Here is a 21,386-nt window from a genome sequence, read left to right on the forward strand (position 1 = left end):
CAAATCTCCATCTCATTCTGGGTGTTGAAGCGTTTCAGAGCCCCCTTTTACTGACTCGGACAATGTCACATGATAAGCTTCAAGATGTCCTCATTGGAGATGAGGAAATCCAGCCTTCACTGAAGTGTCACAGTCTATACCAGAAGCTGTTCCATGGTTTATTATCCAAATCTCTCACATGAGCTCTAACCCTCGTGTTCAGTTCAGCTGCTCAGTCCTGTCTGACTTTTTGTGACACCATGGACTGCAGCACGCCAGGCCTCCCTGTCCAACACCAACTCCCAGAGTCTACCCAAACTCATGTCCATTGAGTCGGTGATGCCATCCAACCATCTCATCCTCTGTCTTCCCCTTTTCCTCCTGCCCTCAATCTCTCCCAGCATCAGGGTCTTTTCCAATGAATCAGTTCTTTGCATAGGACGGCCAATTATTGGAGTTTCAGCTTCAGCATCAGTACTTCCAATGAATATTGAGAACTGATTTCCTTCAATATTCAATGGACTGGATGGATCTCCTTGCAGTCCTAATGGACTCTCAATAGTCTTCTCCAACACCACAGTTCAAAAGCATCAGTTCTTCGGTGCTCAGCTTTCTTTATAGTCCAGCTCTCACATTCATGCGTGACTACTGGAAAAACCATAGCCTTGACTATAACCCATGTGTTAGAAGAACCAATGAATAGTTTCAAAAGCACTTGCTCCTTTCCTTTACTCCCTTGAGCAGCACAGACACTTTTCAAGTCACATGTCGGTACCCTTTTTCCATCAACAGTGAAGCTGGGGACAGTCGGTCACAGCCAGGGTTGGTGGCAGAGTGGAAGTGGGTGTGGGGAGGGATTTCAGTCCCAAACCAATCCTCATTTCGGTGCTTGACGTCATGCTAACTGCAAACATCGTGGCTCACATTTTACAAAAGCTTTCAGCCTTCATCTTACAGCACCCCTCTGCTGTGCTGCTGCTGCTGTTCACTCAGGATTTTGAAATTCTCTCCTTCCCTGGCTTTCTTCCTCCCATGTTCTTCTGTTTAACTCACACTTTTTGGTCATTTTTCTGTTTCTTGGATGGCCTTTGCCATTCACTTTCTTCCTCTACAGGGCTTCCCTGGTGGCTCAGATGGTAGAGAATCTGCCTACAATGCAGGAGACCTGAGTTTAGTCCCTGGCTTAGGAAGATCCCCTGGAGAAGGAAATGGCAACCCACTCCAGTGTTCTTGCCTGGAGAATCCCATGGACAGAGGAGCCTGGCGGGTTATAGTCCATGGCGTCGCACACAACTGAGCAACTAACACTTTTACTTTCTTCCTCTAGAGGCTGGGATCCCCGGGCCCTATCCCGGGTCACTGCACTTCTTCCCCGCAGCTGTGCTGGAGGGAGCCCCGTCTGCCCTTACGGGGCTTACCACTTTCCACTTAGCTCCATCTCCAGCCCCCGCCCTGCTCACCAGCTTTGGCTCCGGCTCTGCAGGTGCCTCTTGTGGCGTCCACTGTGAGGTTGCGCAGCCACTGTCCTCTCTGCTAGACCTGCTGTCTCTCGCCTTTCTTTGGGTGTGTAGGGGTGGGACCTCCAGTGGGAGGGAGGCACACCTTTGGTGGGAAACGAGAGACCAGCGGATTTAAAGACCTTACACAGCAGGTGGAAAAACCAAGGACCAGAAAGGGGCAGTGAGTTGTCCAAAGTCACACAGCAGAGCCACAGTAACGTCACCATTTTTCACCTCATTTTCCACCCAGGTAAATTTCAGGACATTCATTCAAACAAGTATGCAGATATCTCAAACATACCACCATGAGGCACCTATGTGTAGTCCACAGAGACAGAAACAGCCAGTAGCAGAGAGAATGGGACACTATCTCAAGAAACCTACGGATGCCTGGGAGAGACAGACACACACTCAGCTAACAAATGACAAGCACCATGTAAGTCCTAAATATTTTGTGTATTTGACAAAGCACAATGAATCAAACTTTTCAGTGTCTGCTGCTCCTCCCTCCCTCCTACAGGGATTTGTTTCAAAATGTTGGTATGTTTCCCCTTTATGCTGCAGTGGTGGCCCCCGGAGGGTTGGTGAAGGGGGACGGTAAAAGGCACTCGGGCATCTTGGCCTCAAAGACCATTGTCTGTGGCTCCGGCTGCTCTGAGACCGTGAGCCCTGCGTCTGCGCTTGGCAGTCACTTACATATTTAATTTGACCTCAGGAAAATAGCTTTCTCTCAGTTTCTTGGGAAACTTTGTTTATTCTATTTTCAAATTCCCAGCCAGGAAGAAGAGGTTTGGCAGCAGGAACGGGCAGCTTCCAGGCCATTTGGCTGTTGAGGCCTCATTTAATTAACTGACCGTCTGTGCAGGCTGGATACGCGAGGCATGGAAATGAGAGGCTATTTGTGGAACTTAGGAGAAGAAAAGGAATGAGTGACTCAGGTTTGCAGGCGTGTCCTACTCCTTTGCTGGGAGAACGGCTATACCCGTTCCCCTGTGCTATGTCCTGGTGTGGGCTCCCCCAGTCCCTCTTCTCGCCTGCTTTCCAGGGGCCTCGTGCTGCATCAGAAAAAGCCCAGGGATCTGGGGGTGGGCCCAGGCTCTGCCTCTAATGAGACACTTGCCCACTAACAAGTCTTCTCACCTCTCCAGGCTCAGCACCCTCAGATGCACCAGGAAGGAACTAGACTCTGTGATCCAAAAATTCTTCTTCATCTCTTAACCCCTTGGTGGTCTTAACCCATGCCAGGCCCGGGGCTCGATGAGTGGAGATTCTGATGTCACGTGTGTGCTAAGTTGCTTCAGTCATGTCCAACTCTTTACCACCCCATGGACTGTAGCCCACCAGGCTCCTCTGTCTATGGGATTCTCCAGGCAAGATTACTGGAGTGGGTTGCTATTTCCTGCTCTGGGGGATCTTCCCAACTCAGGGATAAAGCTGTGTCTCTTATGTCTCCTGCATTGGCAGGAGGGTTCTTTACCATGAATGCCACCTGGGAAGCCTCTTTGCTGTCATGGAACTTACCTTATCAGTAGGGAGACAGAAAACAAAGAAGTAGATAGGCATCCTTTGAGGATGTGATGTGTGCCCTGAATGAAACAAAAGAATGAAAAAGGAGCCCAGAGTGTATGTATCTGATACCACCCCTCTTCATCCCTCATAGCTCCTCCCAAGAAGAAGCCAGGGGGCCCCCGGAGCCATTGCTATGATCCACAGCTGTCAGCTTTCTGGGCAGAAAATAGTGGGGGGAGAGGGCAGAATAGACCTGGAGAGGCAAACAGCTTTTATTTCTCACAACCTCAAAAGAATTTGAAATTACATCAAGTGTTAAACAGCTCATGGTTCAAAGAGGAAATTGTAATCTGTAATTGTCAATATCTTGTCATTGCTAATGATGAAAGTATTACACACCAAACCATGTATTTTATGTTGGGAAAAAAGAAAAGCTTACGACATTAGATAAGCATCAAGAAGTTTGGAAAAAGGACAAGACAGTTCTCCTCTACCTATTTCTAATATGTAAGAGACATCTAAATATAAAATTAGAAGATAGTGACTTGGAAAACAAATATAAAGCAGAGCAATATTTGCTCCTTTGAAGAGCTAATGTCTTACAAGTGCTTGTGCTCTTGTACTTAATCGCTAAGTCATGACCGATTCTTTGTGATCCCATGGATGTAGCTGCCAGGCTCCTCTGTCCAGGGGACTTCCCAGGCAAGAATACTGGAGTGGGTTGCCATTTCCAGGGTTCTTCTCCACCCAGGGATCCAACCCGTGTCTCTTGCATTGGGAGATGGATTCTTTACCACTGAGCAACCAGGGAAGCCCAATATTTTACACAGCATCTGATAATACTCGTCAAGAAAAAAAAATGACAGAGTGTAAACATAAACGTTAGGAATTAAATAGGACATAACTTGCCAGTGCTAAGACATTAAAGATATAATGGTCTCTGATGAATGCAATATGTCAGTAAATGAAAACAGACAACATGGAAATTTTCTTGAAAAATAAGACTCACATGTCTTTAGAGTAGAGCCCTCCCAAGCATGAGGGAAATGTATATAAAATTCCAAATTGATACAAATGCCTCCAAAGAATAAAACTCAGCCCAAACTCATTTTGAGGTGAATGTATATAACCTCAGACCCAAACAGAAAAAGACAGCACCCAAGTTCCTCTTGAAAATAGATCTAAAATCTTGAACAAGATATTAACAAACTAAGTCTAGATGAGGAAGTGAGGCAAAGTTACACGCTCTGTCCCAAGTTCACGGACTGTAGGTGGCTGATCCAGGTCTTCTTACCGTGACCTCTGTCTCTAGAGAGAGGGCTCTGTTGACTGTTATTATCAGAATGGTGTCAAGAGGCTTGTTGTTGTCCAGTCGCTCAGTCGTGTCTGACTCTTTGTGACCCTATGCACTGCAGCACACCAGTCTTCCCTGTCCTTCACTATCGCCCGGAATTTGCTCAAACTCTTGTCCATTGGGTCGATGATGCCATCCAACCCATCTCATCCTCTCTTGTCCCCTTCTCTTCCTACCTTCAATCTTTCCCAGCATCAGGGTCTTTTTCAATGAGTTGGCTCTTTGCATCAGGTGGCCAAAGTATTGGAGCTTCAGGTTCAGCATGAGTCCTTTCAATGAATATTCAGCATTGATTGCCTTTAGGATTGACCAGTTTGATCTCCTTGACCCCTGCTGTCAAGAGACCTAGACTTTTGCAGATCAAGAACAATGAAGGTGTTCTCCATAGCTAGGCAGGACTTTGAGCACCTTCATAGCTTTCCTTACTGGTTCTCTTCCAGCGTATTTGTTGATCAGGAGTGGGGTAACCAACTCTTCCCAGCTTTCCTGAGACTGCTTCTATTTTTTTTTATTTTCTTTTTGGCCAGGCTACTTGGCATGAAGCTGAAACTGAAGCTCCAATACTTTGGTCACATGATGCAAAGAGCTGACTCATTGGAAAAGACCCTGATGCTGGGAAATATTGAGGGTAGGAGGAGTAGGGGGCGACAGAGGATGAGATGGTTGGATGGCATCATTGACCCAATGGGCATGAGTTTGAGCAAACTCCTGGAAATGATGAAGGACAGGGAAGCCTGGAGTGCTGCAGTCCATGGGGTTGCAAAGAGTAGGACACAACTGAGTGACTGAACAGCAACAACACAGCCTGCAGGATCTTCCCCAACCAGGGATCAAACGCATGCCCCCTGCGTTGGGAGCATGGAGTCTTAACTAGAATGCCTGCTCTTTTTTCTGAATTACAAGTCTCACTTCCTAGGAACCCCTCAGTCCTGGGCAAATCAAGACCACCTGTCACCCCAGATGGCAACAACCTGGGATTCCTTATTTTCCCGCAAAGAGCATGGAGCCCAGGGGAAAGGTCAGTTTGGCTACTGACAGCTGGGGACAAGTCTCAGATTCCATTAGAGGCCTGACAGGTGTAAACCTCCATCAACATCAAATCTACTGAGCACTTTCTGGTGGTAGAACCTGAGGCAGACTCTCACTAATGCTGCGTTTACCATGACAATGACCCATCGAGATAGGTGTCATCACCTCCATTTTGTATGGAAAGTGAGAAGTGAAATGGACAGAAAGATACAAGGGAGGAAAGTGTGAATGAGTTAATCAATGAATAAAGTAATAACCTCACTGCTTCCATTAAAGTGACAGCCTTGATTAATATGGTGGCATCTGGGCTTACCCCTGCTCACAGGGCCCACTGGAGCTTGAACAATGAGCCCCAGGCCCCTGAGGATGGGACACGGGCTCCCTGCCCGGGCCCGGCTGTCACCTGAGTCCTCCCCAGAGCATCCCCTCTGCACACTCCTGAAAGCAAGCAGGTGGCTTGTCCTGTTGCTGGCTGTGAGTCAAGAAAGAATGATTCCTTCTCCTTGAACAGGAGAGAGGTGGCTAGGCAGCTCTGGTGAGGCCCCAGGCTGACCTGAGACACCGAGCAGGAAGGAATTCTGCACTGTGGGCTGGAGCTGGCATTCAGAGGACTCACAGGTACTCAGTCTAGAAGGTCTGGGCTTGGGAATCCTCTGGACACTCAAGATGGCTGGGCTCAGCACATAACCAGACACACAGTAGGCAATTAATGGACTTCAGGGCTCTCTGGCTTCAAAGAATTGCCTTTATAACAAGCTGGTTATTCACTTTTTTCTCCTTCCAGAGGGTGAGCACTGGCAGACTAGGAGCCCACATCGGTGCATCTCTGTGTTCTCTGCACTGAGTACAGTATCTGGTACCCAAAGATGCTCAGGAAATGCTGATTTCTTTTCTGCCCCTCTTCCCCTCCTGATGCTTACGCTGGCTTGATGAGCAGCCTCCTCACAATGAGGACGAGGTGTGAGCTTGAACTGCCTGAGTGGGCACACACCTAAGTCCTTGCTGCTGGCTTAGCGTTGTGGGGACAGGCAGCCAAACAGACCTGGGTTCAGTTTCCAGGGTCACTCCAGGCTTCATTTTCCTCACCTGCAACATGGTGGCTGGCTAGCTGGGTGGTTTTATAGTTAAAGGCTGTGTTGAATAGAACTGTATAAGAAGTATTCCACAAATGAATTCCATCTTCAAAGAAGACAACTTCAATGACACTTTTTTTTAAACTGCAGAACTTCTCAGAGCTTCTCATACCCTCTGGATGTTACCATCTCCATGAGGAGTCTGTCGTGAGCCTCGCAAGTCAAATGTACCCAGTCATTTTGTCAAGGTATGTTTTGAACAATGAGTGTTCTTGGAACACAGTTTGGGAATACTGAGACATCCTTCAGTAGGCACTAAAAGTAGCTTTAGCTCGTAGTATTATTTTCAGATTACTGTTGTTTTATTACTTATTTACTAATGAAATCATACAGGAAGCCTGAACCTGAACATCCCTGAGATCATGTTTCAAAATTCACGAACAATTTTCCAAAGAGAATTTTGTGCTGGATTGAGTCAGGCCCGTCTCCCATGAATTTGCAGCAGGTTTAAAACATACATATTGAAAGCAGACAAATCCCTTCTCTCCTTGCTAATTAGGATGATGGATTGTAGAGAGGTGATCCTGCTTGTCACAGCAGAGATGATGCTGTTGCTTTTAATTAACCAAACAGGGATTTGAGGGAAGCAGGAAGAGCGGAGACCAGTCTCCAGATGGGCGCAGAAGGACTCACGTCCCAAACACACCAGATCTCCAAGGATTGGCGACAAAGTGACTCAAGGACGCAGACACCACTTAGCGTCTTTAACGGTCTCTTTCCACCAGGTAAGGTAAAGAAGTTCAGACAGAGAAGAAATGGCAGGTTCCCTGTGCCTGACAGCACCAGACTTTCTCCACGTCTTCCTGGGCATGTGCTCTTATTCCTCAGACCAGCCAAACCCAAACAGTCACTTGAGTCATGAGTGATTTTCCATTGCTTACATGCACTTTCCTGTATCCAATGAGTTCTGTTGGTCTTAAGGCCTGTCCAACACCCCCCAGGTTTCTTGGAAGCATGGCTTCTGGAAACAGGCCCTAGACTGGAAGGCCACTTATGGGTTAATTTACAGAGGGCATTTATTTCTTTCTTTTTAAAAAGTGTATCTATTTGTTTATTTAAATTACTTATTTTTGGTTGCACTGGGTCTTCACTGCTGGTGCAGGCTTTCTCTAGTTGTGGTGAGCAGAGGCTACTCTCTAGCTGTGAAGCTCAGGCTTCTCAGTGCAGTGGCAAAGCTCGTTGCACAGCATGGGCTCTAGGTGAGCAGGCTTCAGTAGTTGTGGTGGATGGGCTTAGTGGCATGTGGAATCCTCCCAGACCAGGGCTCAAACACAAGTTCCTCGCATGAGCAGGCAGACTCCCAACCATTGGACAACCAGGGAAGCCCTGCAGAGGGCATTTCTGAAGGTCCCTGTTCCACGCATCTTTCCTTTCCTAGAAGTTGAATCACTTCTCCATGAGAGCCTTTGGACTGTGGTGGGCCCTAACAACTTTCTCTCAATTCAACAGACATTTGATTATCACCTGCTAGGTTCTGGGTTGTGGGGTATATGGAGAAGCCCAAACCCACCTCTGATCTCAAGGACCAAAAAGTCTAATTAGATTGGTAAACACAGACACATAAATATAATGTACATCACATACAATAACTCAAGGGGGGGCAGGGTGGGTGGTCAGGAAAGGTCAGAAGAAATTCCCCCTGAGTATGGTTCAGAGGATTTGTAGGAGTTCATTGGGTGGGCTTGATGGAAGGAAAGGCTTTTTGGATGGGAGGAACAGCAATTGAAAAGTAACTAAATGAAAAGGTGTAGTTTATGTAAAGAGCTGAAGTCAATCAACTATTGGGACAACATGCATGTCTGTGTGTGTGTTATAGGGACAACAGGGTGGGGGATGGGTGGGAGACAGTGAGCAGTGGAGTGACCAGCTTATATTTCAAGGCAGGCATGTCTCCTAACTTTTTAACTGGAGTTGGTGCCATTTAATGGGATAGAGGTATTGATGGGGAATAGGCTTAAAGATGCTTTAGAATCAAGAGCCTCTTGACACAAGGCAGAAAAGTCTACAGATTAATTGCTTTCTTCCAGAACTCAATGGGCCATCATGGAAGCAACTCATTTGCAGCAAACACTGCCCCTACACTGAAGCCCACCCATTCTCCCTTAACAGCAGACAGCGAAGGTTTGGGATTTTGCCTTAAATTCTGCCTCCTCTTTGCTTGCTGATTTTGAAGAAACAGATCAACTTCCCCTGTTCTGTTGAAGAACGAGAGGGCAGGAAGAAGGGGTATTTGGGAGGTGGGGGTTTAGCTGTACCCTGAGGTGTGGAGACAGTGAGGTGAGCAGACCAGGAAGCTGATCTTGTTTTCACAAGGCCGGGGCTGGCTCCACCTGCCAGACAGCGTCTTCTTTTACTTGCCTCCAACTCAGCGCCACAAAGAAATGCTCCCAAAATGTAGTCTGACCTGTGAATTTTTTCCCCAGGCTTCTTCCTTAAACTGCTCTTCCAAGCCAGGTCCCCTCCACTCGGGACCCTGACTCCCTTCCCAGCCTCACCCCCTTCTCACCACTGACCTCTGATGGTTTCTGAGTTTTGTCTGCCGAGGGCCCCCAGTGTGTCCCCTTCTCCTGACCTTTGTCCTTGATGGAAACAGCATGTTCTAGCCCCAGGGAACACAGCCTGCAGCCAATGGCTGGCTGATACGGGACACAAATGACCAGCCTCCCTGCCTAAGGGGACCATCCCCAACCTACCCTGTGGATCCAGGCCGAGCTTTGTCCCCCCCTCTGTTCTGTGCCCCTTTACTCCCTTTCAGGTTTCTCCTGGAGTCCCGCCCTTAACAAGTCACGTGATTCCAAACCTCCGTCTCAGGCTCTGCTGCTAGGGCACCTGACCTTGGACAGACTCCCAAACCCAGATCTGTTTCCCAGGCCACTTCCAGAGCTCTCCACCCACTCACAGTCTCTCTCTGTCCTGCTCTGTGCCCTGCGATGCTCACAGCGAAACTGTCTTTAGGACTGACCGCCTCCTAGCATCTGGGTGGTTTGGCCAATGGAGGCTGGACAATGAGGGGGCTGGGGAGAGAGAATCAGGGTGTTTGCTCCTCTGCGCCTGCCCTGATTGGGCTCCTGTGCCTGCATCCATCTCTGTGAGTCAGAGACTTTGAACCCAGCTCTTAACACAGAGTCCCTCTTTGCCTTCCTCATTAGGGGTGGCAATGTCTCCCCCCGCCCACTGCTGCTCCCCGACTCCACATCCTTTTTTAGGGCCCCTTCTGCACAGAGTCCCTTCATCCAACACGTCCAGCTGCAGGACATCTGCTTTGAGCCAGGCACCCTCACTTCTTCAGGTTTCATCTGACAGGTTGATGCGAATTGATTGTTAATGGCTGCCTGCAGCGCTGTGTTTTGAGAGACATGAGTGTTTCGTCTTAGCCCAGCAGGGAAGGGCACTGACATCTACCAGCGATGCCTGTCAGTGTGCAGCACTCTGACATGAGCGCCGTGATTGGCCATCCCTGGACGAGACGCTCAATCCCTGACGTCCCTTCCCGCTCAGACTCCTAGTGATTCAGACTTCTGAATCACTCTGTCCATTTATGGACAGAAGTGAGCTTCCCTGATAAGAGCAACCTAAAGAAAATGCTGGAGTTTATCACCCTGGCCAACAGGCCGACGACTTACTCAAACAAACCCGTGATACCTGGGACACCTTTCCTGGGTGGCCAGCGGCAGCTGAACTGTGTGCTTGCCGCTGACAATCGGGTACACCAGGGGGCAGCCTTCCACAGGCTGTTGGATGCCAGGTAGAAAAGACCAGGTGGTCCATCTACTGTAAACCCTTCCAGCTACAGGCGGGCCGGGTTAGACCCGAGAGCAAGGATGGACTTGCTCAAGGCCACGGGAAGGTAACAGGAAGTCACCACAAGAGCACAAGACCAGATCCAGGAACTTTTCCTGGAATTTTGCCTCTACCCCAACTCTCTCATCTTTCCTTTAAAGTACTCCTGACCAGTTACTGCGGGCCAATTTTTGGCATATTCTGAGAGTTTCCTCAGAATAACTCTACACGCCCAAGCCTATGAAAAGATCCGAGGCTGGGAAAAATTGAAGGTGGGAGGAGAAGGGGACGATAGAGGATGAGATTGTTGGATGGCATCACTGACTCAATGGACATGAGTTTGGGTAAACTCCGGGAGTTGGTGATGGACAGAGAGGCCTGGCGTGCTACAGTCCATGGGGTTGCAATGAGTTGGACACGATTGAGCGACTGAACTGAACTGAAGGCTATGAAGGTAGGTATGGGGCCCCTGGGCTTCCTAGGTGGTTCAGTGGGTAAAGAATCCACCTGCAATGTGGGAGACTTGGGTTCGATCCCTGGGTCAGAAAGCTCCCCCAGAGGAGGGCATGGCAACCCACTCCAGTATTTCTGCCTGGAGAATTCCACGGACAGAGGAGCCTAATGGGGGTTGCAAAGGGTCAGACATGACTGAAGCAACTCAGCGAGCACGCACGCACACACATGGGGGCCCTAAACAAAAATCACACAGATTGACATGAAATTTCTGAAATTTATTTCAATTATGAAGATGATGAATGCGGATAGGGATGGGCTTTAGGTAGAGGGACATTTTGGCTACAAAAGACCTGAGCTGTAAGGGGTTAGGAGCAGCTGAGTTACTGGTCCAGGCAGTGGGCATAGTAGACAGAAGGACCCTGGGAAGAAGGGGGGATTGGGACCCAGGCTGGAGTGTTTGGACTCCAGTGGTGATGAGGCAAGTCACTGGGGAAGAGACGGGAAGAGGTGGGGAGAGGTAGGGCCGCCGGAGAGGGGTGAGGCCAGGAACACAGAGTCAAGGCCGACTGAAAGCATCCAGCAAAGCACTCCGCTAAGCTGGGAGTAGACTAGCTGGGGGAGGCGAGTGCAGAGCTGAGGAAGGTCCAGAAGGGCAAATCAGGACCTGGGGGTCCTTGTCTGCTCTGTGCAGATACCAGGTGTGTCCACGCGCTGCGAGCTTCCAGTGGGTCTGAGTGGGAATGCGTCTTGCCTTTGTAAAGGGCAGTGGGCATGGCCCTCTCGTTTCCCTGGTTGGTGAGCCAGCCTCACTCATCTCCTGCATGGCAGTAAGTGCACTGCTGCTGATGCTCACCAGCCCTGAAGCCCTGGGGCCAGGACCCCTGCCATCCAGAAAGGAAGCTGTCTCCCCCTCCCTCTGGACCTGGCTCTGTCTTCTGGCCCCTGCCCCTCCTTTGACCCCCAGCCTCACTCTCCCCTCAGCCTACCCCCTAGCTGGGCAGTGGCTTTAAAACTTCCCTGCTCCCCTCCTCAGGACCCTCTAGGGCTCTGTCTGCCCTGGATGCAGACACAGTTAAAGACGCTTCATCACACTCTGCCCTCACCAGCCATTCACTCCCCTCACATGGCACCTCCTGGCTCCTGGGCTCCCCTCTTCTTGACCCCCTGGGCCTCTATTTGCCCTGGAAAGCTCAGTGAATTGATCTTTCTGAATCCCCGGGATGATGGGTCTCTTCCGCCCCCCCCCCCCCCCCCAGTCCTCCTAGTCCTTGCCACGTGCAGTAGAACACACATATGACTGCGGGGCCTGCTTCTCTCCCGCATGGTCAGCTCCCTGAAGGTTGGGGTGTCCTGTCCCCAGCGAGGCCCAGCACCGGGCTCCTGCTTAGCAGGCAGTCAGCGAAGCTTATCAGAATATGAATATGTGAGTCAAGGAATAAGTAACTGAGCGCAAGCCTATGGGACGTTTCTCCTAAACGACGCATTGACAGTAGCTACCCCCTGCCCCTCCTGCTGGAGTGCAGCAGACTGAGGGGTAAGCCCACCACATCCTAGAAAGCCCCTCTCATCCTACAGAAAAAACAGTAAAAAGATAAAAGCATCATTTCTTCTTCAGCTCTGTTTCTTTCTGCAGCAGCCATCAAGAATAAACTAGATTCCAATTAGCAGCCAAGACCCAGAAACCGAAGGATGATTCTTCCTCCCTGCCATTGTGAGCAAACCAACCAGCAATAAATTCCCAATTAGCAGGAAGAAAAATTGATTGAACCTTTTTTTTTTCTCTTCTTCTTCCACTTTTGTTTGGCGCTTCCTGTAAACAGGCTGTGTGGCTGGCATTCAAGAGGAAAGAAAATTGAATGCAATGTCATTTTAAGCTTGCCGCAATTAATGTCATGCCAGGTAAGCCATGCAAAGGAACATTAAAAGACTACAAAAGTAATTCGACGCTTAAACACCAGCAAAAGTCATCTCCCTGTGTGCATGTGTATATAACATATAGATCTCTATTTTAGCTGTTGTTGTTTCATTGCTAAGTCATGTCTGACTCTTTGCAACCCTATGGACTTGAGTCCACCAGTCTCTTCTGTCCATGGGATTTCCCAGACAAGAATACTGGAGTGTGTTGCCATTTCCTTTTCCGTATCTTAGCTGGGGCTGTAGCCCAGGCAGCTTAAGCGACAAACATTTACTTCTCACAGCCTTGGAGGCTGGGGAATCTGAGCCCAGGTGATGGCAGAGGGGGCGTCTGGTGAGGCCTCGCTTGCAGACCCCTGCTTTCTCACCACTGTGTGCTCACATGGCCTTTCCTCAGTGTGTGCTCCTGGAAAGATCTCCTTCTTTTCCTCTTCCTGTGTGCTCAGTCACTTGGTCGTGTCTGACTCTTTGCAACCTCATGGACTGTAGTCCACCAGGCTCCTCTGTCCATGGTATTTCCCAGATAAGAATACTGGAGTGGGTTGCCATTTCCTCCTCCAGGGGATCTTCCCCACCCAGGGATCGAACCCATGTCTTCCATGGCTCCTGCATTAGCAGGTGGATTCTTTACCACTGAGTCACTTGGGAAGCCATATGAGTGGGTATGTATACGTATATATTCAGTTTAGAACAGTATTTTTAACAACACTTTCCCCCAAATATTTTTATGCCCATTACCTGTCTAGCTATGATTCAAAACCAGGTTTGGGATTTGCAGTTGGATCTGGATTCATGTCATGTCTTGACCTAGTTCTGCAAGATACTTGGCCTCCCTGAGTGTCAATCTCCTGTGTAAGATGGGAACATCAGAAAATCTACCATAGAGAGTGCTTGTGGGAATGAAATGAGATGATTTATTGATTTGTCCATTCATTCCTCTGGTCTTCCTTTCCCCAAAGAAGAGGGTGTGAGGAAAAATGCGATGAAGTTCCACCCCAAGATGAGCGCACCATGGGCAAAGCAGGCTTGGAAAGATGCTGAGATGCTGGTGTCTGCAGGCACAGGGGTGACCATTACAGGGGTCAGTAGCTGCCCTGATTGGCACTGAGACACGGTCAAGAGGCGGATGATGAGGTCAGCGGAATTCTTACCTGCCAGAATTCAATACTTACTTGCTGCCCAGCTCTGTGTATATTCTGTTGTTGTTCAGTCACTAAGGCATGTCTGGCTCTTTGCAACCCCATGGACTGCAGCATGCCAGGCTTCCCTATCTTCCACTATCTACTGGAATGTGTTCAAATTCATGTCTATTGAATCAGTGATGCCATCTCCAATGAGAGGATACCATCTCATCCTCAGTTGTCCCCTTCTCCTCCTGCCTTCAGTCTTTCCCAGCATCAAGGCTTTTTCCAATAAGTTGGCTCTTCACATCAGGTGGCCAAAGTACTGGAGCTTCAGCTTCAGCATCAGTTCTTCCAATGAATATTCAGGGTTGATTTCTTTTAGGGAAAGTATTGATATTACAAGTGACTCCACAGATGGTAGGGGACCATGGCTTTCACTCTGCCTCTATCCTGAATCCCTAATGGCCCCTGCTGGACTCTTGCCCCAACAACTGACTTCAACCTGGCAGCTGGAGTTATTTTCATAAAATGTAAGTCTGATACCAGTAACTCTACTCACACCTCCAGTGCTTTCTTTCTCTTGCTCACCAAAGAAGCTAATTTTCTTCTGTACAGTCTGGCCTTCTTCAACCTCCCCCAATCCACCTTCTCACCCAGGACTGGCCCTCGGTTTAGAGGCATGGGGGCCAGGTCTTGGAACCCCCACACTGTCCCTCTCTGGATGTGGGCTGCAGCTGGGGAGGGGGAGTGTTGGGGGAAGGCCGCTGTCTCCAGGAAGAGCACATGTGCCGTGAGCCCTGAGATGGTGGTTCTGGCCGAGGTCTTCTCTATCAGAATACGTGTCAATTTCAATCAAGATGATTTACACCCTTTCCAGGGAGGATGGGCTCCAGTGAAACTAAACTTGATATCGAGTGGGTAACTGACCTCTTTGAGGAATGGTGCTGTCTCAGAGGCTCAGTGCCGACCTTGGCTGTTGACACAACGGACATTGTGGCTGCAGAGGCTAGGGCACCCTCGGTGAACCCAAGCATAGCCTCCCTTCCTGCCACTTACCATGGATATATTTATGGGAAAGTCTGGCCACCTGGGATCAGGTGTTCCTTCTCTCCCAGGACCAAGGGTCACACTGGCCGCTGTGTGTGGAAAGACCTTACTCCAGACATATAAGGTCCACATTGTGAGTCTCCTTATTAGGGCATGGCGGTAAAGAATCTGCCTGCTAATGCAGGAGACACAATCAGATGCAGGTTCGATCCCTGGGTCAGGAAGATCCCCCGGAGGAGGAAATGGTAACCCAGTCTAGTGTTCTTGCCTGGAGAATCCCATGGACAGAGGAGCCTGGCGGGCTGCAGTCCATGGAGCTGCCAGAGAGTCAGATGAGACAGAGCAGCTGAACACACACACGTAAACCTCACCCAGCATCTTCCCACCACAGGTGCCTGTAGTACCTTAGGGTCTGCAAGGCCATAGGGCCAGAGTGACCCTGCATGACGCTACAGGGGGACCTGCCTCAGAGCCCTGTCCTGGTCCTGCTCAGAGCCAGCGGCCTTCTGCGCTGCAGGGTGTATGGGTTGGAGCAGCATTCCAAAAGCAGGATATGCATTTCCTCTGGAACTCAGCCAGGGCTGCGAGACACCACGCTTCCTTCTTAGTGGTAGAGGAAGGGTGGATGTGGTAATTTGGCATTTTCTTTGGTAGGAAAGCCCCAGAATGTGCCCAAGGCCACTAGAGCCCTAAAAATGCCATTAGTCCCAGAGGGTTCCAGGCCACTAGACCTTTAAATATTAGCATAGTTTATTTCTCACACTTCAGAGCTCATGTTTCTTACAGAGGTCTCTTCAACATCCTTGGTATTATCTTGTGCGTCCTGTCCAATTAGCAAGATGCCACTGATGGGTTAAATCAATGGAATGTCCAGACAGTCACATTCTCATATTTAAGGTGGCAGAGAGTTAGCATGCTGGGAAACACTAGTCATGTACAGGTGTTATTCTGAAATAAAAAAGAAGGGTTTCAGTCGTCCTTCCTGATGGGACTGGAAAAGAATGTCTTCACAGAATCAATGGCTGGGTACCAGGCACCTAAAACACGACTGAGGCAGTGAAAACACAGACTTCAGGAGGAGGGCTTTGCGAAGTATGTATCTAGAACAGGACTCATATCTGGCATGTAAAAAGAAAAGGAAAAATCAATGAAAACAGACTTGGAATCCAACAGAAAAGAGAGCAGAAGACTTAAACAGAGATTTCACCAATGGCTGATAAACAAAGAAGGTGATCAGTTTCATGTCCTCAAGGCAATAAAAGTTAAAGACACAATGACATAAAACCGCACAGCAGCCCAGGAAGGGCGAGACTGATGAATGTTCGGCAATACCAAGCGCTGGCAAAGAAGGGGAGCCATGAAACTTATGTGTTACTCTGGTAGTACGAACCGATTCGACCGTTTTAGACACTGGCATTCTTGAAGATGCAGCAATTTCATTCCTATGTATATTTCTGAAAGAATTGTGTTCACATATTTATCAAACGATACAAACAAGCATGTTTAGAGCAGGCTACTTTATAACAGCCCTAAACTGGAAACAACCCAATGATCATCCACAGTAGAATGGATAAATGAAGTGGTATGTTCAGGGAAAAGATTACATACTAACAATGGGAATGAATAACCACAACGAAAGAAAACATTGTGGGTGGATTCACAAGCTATTTTGAGGGGGGCCAGAGGGAAAGCCAAACATGAGAGAGAACTTACTATATGATTCTATTTGGGTGAAGTTTAAAAAATAAACAAAACTCATGTATGGTGTTTGAAATTAGCTGCATGATTACTTTTGGTGGATAGTCAGTGATTGGAAGGGGGCAGGAGGTATTTTTTTTTCTGTTCATGATCTGTTTCTTTATTGGGTTGTTAGTAACATGTGTGTATTTGGTTTGAAAAATGTCATTGAGCTGGATTTTGTTCACTGCTTTGTGTGTGTTATACTCTGATGAAATCTGCAATGAAAAAGTGACCCTATGCATAAAGTTGCCATGCACTCCTCTGCTCAAAACCTTTCGGTGATTTTTTATTGCACCCCAAAGAAGATCTGAACCCATTGGCCAGGTCTCCCTGGCTTTTAGGATGTGATCCAGCCTGTCTCTACAGAAGACATAATAATGAAGAGAGAAGAATTGATCAGGCTCCGGGATACACTTCCTGAGTTGAAATTTCAATTCTCCGCACAGTACCTGGGCAGCTGAGTGACTTAATTCTTTCCTGTATCTCTATCCAGTCAATTTTGAGACTAACTCTGTAGAATTATTATGATGCTAAAGCAAAATGATGCATATAAAGTTAAAAGTGAAAGTTGCTCAGTTGTGTCCAACTCTTTGCGACCCCATAGGAATAGTCCATGGAATTCTCTAGGCCAGAATACTGGAGTGGGTAGCCTTTCCCTCTAGGGGATCTTCCTAATCCAGGGATTGAACCCAGGTCTCCTGCATTGTAGGCAGATTCTTTACCAGCTGAGCCACAACTGAGAAAATGTCTGTCCATAGCAAACAATATAATTAGCCTAGTTTGCTTTCATTACCTTGAACATATCAACTCTTTTTTCCCTCCATCTCAGGCCTTCCATACTGTGCTCCCTCTAGTTGGAATTCCCTTACCCCATCTCAGGAAACAAATCGTATGGAAGAATTGCTACATTTGGACAAAGAGTTCCTTGAGGTTAAGTAATTCATCTAAGATCCCATGGTTTGGTGGTGGCAGACTTTAAGCTTTAAGTCTCATCGTCCATGTTCCAGCCCAGGGCTTTTCCTGGAGTCACATGTCAGTTGCTTGAAGGAAAAGACTTCATTGTGTTTGAGTGTTTCCCATGGAGGTACGGGTCAGCAGTGGCCTGCCATAGGGGCAGGGGCTCAGGGTACAGGAGACCTGGTCACACAGGAGACCTGTGGCATGAGCCCTCTTAGAGGAGGTTGCCATTAACCCCACTGTAGAGCTGCCGAGCAGACGACCCACTAACTGCAGAACAATTATACCAAAGAAATTCTTGCACTGTTAAAAAAGTTCTAGGGCCCACAACAAATTTCCCAGCCTGGGGATCTGGAAAAGGAACTGAGAACCCCCAGGGAATTTGACTTTGGAGGCCAGTGGGATTTGATTACAGAACTTACACAGGCCTGGGGAAACAGATGCATGGAGGGCACAAATAAAACCCTGTGTGCACCAGGATCCAGGAGAAAAGAGCAGTGACCCCACAAGAGACTGGCTCAGACTTGCCCCTGAGTGTCCAGGAGTCTCCAGCAGAGGCATGGGTGGGCTGTGGCCTGCTGCAGGGTCGGGGGCACTGAGTGTGCCAGTGTGTGCCCGGGACCTTCTGAAGGAGGTCCCATTATCTTCATCACCTCCACCATAGCTTGGTCTCAGGTCAAACAACAGGGAGGAAACACAGGGAGGAAATTAAAATTTTATTGAGCATGGCCCCACCCATCAGAACAAGACCCAGTTTCCCCCACAGTCAGTCTTTCCCAACAGGAAGCTTCCATAAGCCTCTTATCCAGGCAGAATGAAAACCACAATCACAGAAAATGAACCAAACTGATCACATGAACCACAGCCTTGTCTAACTCAAGGAAACTGTAAAACATGCCATGTAGGGCCACCCAAGATGGACAGGTCATGGTGGAGAGTTCTGACAAAATGTGGTCCACTGGAGAAGGGAATGGCAAACCACTTCAGTATTCTTGCCTTGAGAACTCCATGAACAGTATGAAAAAGCAAAGATATGACACTGAAAGATGAACTCCCCAGGTCAGTAGATGCCCAGTATGCTACTGGAGAAGAGTGGAGAAATAATCCCAGAAAGAATGAAGAGACAGAGCCAAAGCGAAAACAACGCCCAGATGTGGATGTGACTGGTGATGGAAGTAAAGTCTGATGCTGTAAAGGACAATATTGCATAGGAATATTGGAATGTTCCTATGTTCCTGGAATGTTAGGTCCATGAATCAAGGTAAATTAGAAGTGGTCAAACAGGAGATGGCAAGAGAGAACACTGACATTTTAGGAATTAGTGAACTAAAATGGACTGGAATGGGCAAATTTAATTCAGATGACCAGTATATCTACTACTATGGGCAAGAATCCCTTAGAAGAAATGGAGTAGCCCTCATAGTCAACAAAAGGGCCTGAAATGTAGTACTTGGGTGCAATCTCAAAAATGACAGAATGATCTCTGTTCATTTCCAAGCAAACCATTCAGTATCACAGTAATCCAAGCCTATTCCCCAATGGGTAATGCTGAAGAAGCTGAAGTTGAATGGTTCTATGAAGACCTATAAGACCTTCTAGAACTAACACCCAAAAAAGGTGTCCTTTTCATCATAGAGGACTGGAATGCAAAAGTAGGAATTCAAGAGATACCTGGAGTAAGAGGCAAATTTGGCCTTGGGGTACAAAATGAAGCAGGGCAAGGGCTAACAGAGTTTTGCCAAGAGAACACACTGGTCATAGCAAACACCCTCTTCCAACAACACAAGAGAAGATTCTACACATAGACATCACCAGATGGTCAACACCGAAATCAGATTGATTATATTCTTTGGAGCCAAAGATGGAGATGCGCTATACAGTCAGCAAAAACAAGACCAGGAGCTGACTGTGGCTCAGATCATGAACTCCTTGTTGCCAAATTCAGACTTAAATTGAAGAAAGTAGGGAAAACCACTAGACCATTCAGATATGACCTAAATAAAATCCCTTACGATTATACAGTGGAAGCGATAAATAGATTCAAGGGATTAGATCTGATAGACAGAGTGCCTGAAGAACTATGGACGGAGGTTCGTGACATTGTACAGGAGGCCGTGATCAACACCACCCCCAAGAAAAAAGAAATGCAAGAAGGCAAAACGGCTGTCTGAGGAGGGCTTACAAATAGCTGTGAAAAGAGGAGAAGAGAAAGGGAAAGAAGAAAAGATATACCCATTTGAATGCAGTTCCAAAGAATAGCAAGGAGAGATAAGAAAGCAGTCATCAGTGCAAAGAAATAGAGGAAAACAACAGAATGGGAAAGACTAGACATCTCTTCAAGAAAATTAGAGATACCAAGGGAACATTTCATGCAACAATGGACACAATAAAGAACAGAAATGGTAGGGACCTGACAGAAGCAGATGATATTAAGAAGAGGTGGCAAGAATATACAGAACTAATCAAAAAAGATCTTCATGACCCAGATAACTATGATGGTGTGATCACTCACCTAGAACCAGACATCCTGGAATGTGAAGTCAAGCAGGCCTTGTTCATCACTATGAACAAAGCTAGTGGAGGTGATGGAATTCCAGCTGAGCTATTTCAAATCCTGAAAGATGATGCTGTGAAAGTGCTACACTCAATATGCCAGCAAATTTGGAAAACTCAACAGTGGCCACAGGACTGGAAAAGGTCAGTTTTCATTCCAATCCCAAAGAAGGGCAATGCAAAGAATGTTCAAACTACTACACAATTGCGCTTATCTCATAGGCTAGCAAAGTAATGCTCAAAATTCTCCAAGCCAGGCTACAACAGTACATGAACCATGGACTTCTAGATGTTCAAGCTGGATTTAGAAAAGGCAGAGGAACCAGAGATCAAATTGCCAACATTTATTGGATCATCGAAAAAGGAAGAGAGTTCCAGAAAAACATCTACTTCTGCTTTATTGATTATGCCAAAGCCTTTTACTGTGTACATCACAACAAACTGGAAAATTCTTAAAGAGATGGGAATACTGACCACTTTACCTGCCTCCTGAGAAATACATATGCAGGTCAAGAAGCAACAGTTAGAATTGGACATGAAACAACAGACTGGATCCAAATTGGAAAAGGAGTACATCAAGGCTCTATATTGTCACCCTGCTTATTTGACTGATATGCTGAATACATCATGCAAAATGTTGGGTTGGATGAAGCACAAGCTGGAATCAAGATTGCTTGGAGAAATATCAGTAACGTCAGATACCCAGATGACATCACCCTTATGGCAGAAAGTGAAGAAGAACTAAAGAGCCTCTGGATGAAACTGAAAGAGGAGAGTGAAAAAGCTGGCTTAAAACTCAACATTCAAAAAACTAAGATCATGACATCTTGTCCCATCACTTCATGGCAAATAGATGGGGAAACAATGGAAACAGTAACAGACTTTATTTGGGGGGGCTCCAAAATCACTGCAGATGGCAACTGCAGTCATGAAATTAAAAGACGCTTGCTCCTTGGAAGAAAAGCTATGACCAACCTAGACAGCATATTAAAAAGCAGAGACATTACTTTGCCAACAAAGGTCTGACTAGTCAAAGCTATGGTTTTTCCAGTAGTCATGTATGAATGTGAGAGTTGGACTATAAAGAAAGCTGAGTACCAAACAATTGATGGTTTTGAACTGTGGTGTTGGAGAAGACTTCTGAGAGTCCCCTGGACTGCAAGGAGATCCAACCAGTTCATCCTAAAGAAAATCATTCCTGAATAATCATTGGAAGGACTGATGCTGAAGCTGAAACTCCATTACTTTGGCCATCTGATGGGAAGAACTGACTCCTTGTAAAAGACCCTGATGCTGGGAAAGATTGAAGGCA

Source organism: Bos taurus, chromosome 14, assembly GCF_002263795.3.
Source record: "Bos taurus isolate L1 Dominette 01449 registration number 42190680 breed Hereford chromosome 14, ARS-UCD2.0, whole genome shotgun sequence".
In the NCBI taxonomy this organism is placed as follows: Eukaryota; Metazoa; Chordata; class Mammalia; order Artiodactyla; family Bovidae; genus Bos; species Bos taurus.